Here is a 1,600-nt window from a genome sequence, read left to right on the forward strand (position 1 = left end):
GCCATCAAGTTGGACCCGACTCATAGCAACCCCTCCTTGGGTTTCCGAGGCAGTATCGCTACAGAAGTAGATTGCCCCATCTTCCTTCCGAGGAATGGCTGGTGGATTTGAACTGCCAGCCTTCTGGTTAGTAGTCAAGTGCCTTAGGCACTATGCTGCTAGAGCTCCTGGACAGAGGCTAGGGATGGTTAATGATCCACAGGGCACAGAACCAATGGTTGGTTCCATTTGGAAAGCCAGCATTGCCCCTGATGAGAAGTGTGGACTGCTATTGATGTTGACAGTATTCATTGTGGCAACAATACTGTGGCAAACACACAGTAGGAAACATTTATTGAGGGTTTACTACATACCAGGCACTACTATAAAGGCTTTATGTACATTAACTCATTTCAGCTTAACAACCTTTGTTGTTATGTTGTTGTTATGTGCCATCTAGTCGGACCCAACTCATAGCGACCCTTCCTTGGGTTTCCGAGGCAGTGTCACTATGGAAGTACATTGCCCGACCTTCCTTACGAGGAGCGGCTGGTGGGTTTGAACCGCCAGCCTTCTGGTTAGCAGTCAAGTGCTTTAGGCACTACACTACCAGAGCTCCCTAACAACCTTAGAAGCAATTATTTTACTATTTCCCACATTTTTATGGATAAGAAACTAAGGCTCAGGAAGCTTAAATGGCCTAAAGTTGCATTGCTAGTAAGTGGAAAAATTGGGCTTGATTCAAACCCATGTTGTCTGATAAAGAGCCCAGCATTGGACCACTTTTATCATCTACCGGTCTAAGTTATGCCTCTGTTCGTGCTCTCTTAGCCCCTTCCTGCTTTTAATACCCAGTTACTACATTTTAATGTGACCTGTTAGTAAATGAGGGAGCTGTGGTAGCTAAAGCATTTGACTGCTAACCAGAAGGCTGGCGGTTCAAACCCACCAGCCACTCCTCGGAAGGAAGGTGGGGCAATCTACTTCCATAGTGATACCGCCTCAGAAATCCGACTCGATGGCACATAACAACAAGAACAACAACAACAACAATTAGTAAATGATACTCTCATCAAGTAATGGCAGGATTTAGGTTTTAAATGTCTTGAAGAAAGGTAAATCTGCCCCCGGTAGACAACTTATCCGTTAGTAATTAAATTCAGAAGCCGTAACCTTTACAGCCTCTTTCCTGCTTGAGCCATGGCTTGCCTTACTTTTGATTGGCTGTTTTTGATATGGGAAATGGGAACCTTATGCCCTCTATGTACATGGCCTACCACTCATCATAGGTGAAGTTAGATTGTGTTAGTGTGATTTAGATTTCACAAAAATAAAACCCATGATTATCTTCTAAGACTTTGATTTTCTAGATGTTTTTAAATAGATGATGAAAAAATAGTCAAAGTTATTTTTTAACAGCAGGATTTCTAATAGCCTTTAATAGGTAAACAGCATTTATTTATCTGTGTGTTCTGGTTACCTAGTGCCACTCTGACAGGAATATACCACAGATGGGATGGCCTTAACAAACAGGAGTTTATTCTCTTACAGTTTGGAGGCTTTAAGTCCAAGTTCAAAGTGCCAGGCTCTAGCAGCTGGGTGAAAGCCCCTCAGTCTTTGG

The sequence above is a fragment of the Orycteropus afer genome, unplaced genomic scaffold (assembly GCF_000298275.1).
Source record: "Orycteropus afer afer isolate SDZICR_OR568_19922 unplaced genomic scaffold, OryAfe1.0 scaffold00034, whole genome shotgun sequence".
In the NCBI taxonomy this organism is placed as follows: domain Eukaryota; kingdom Metazoa; phylum Chordata; class Mammalia; order Tubulidentata; family Orycteropodidae; genus Orycteropus; species Orycteropus afer.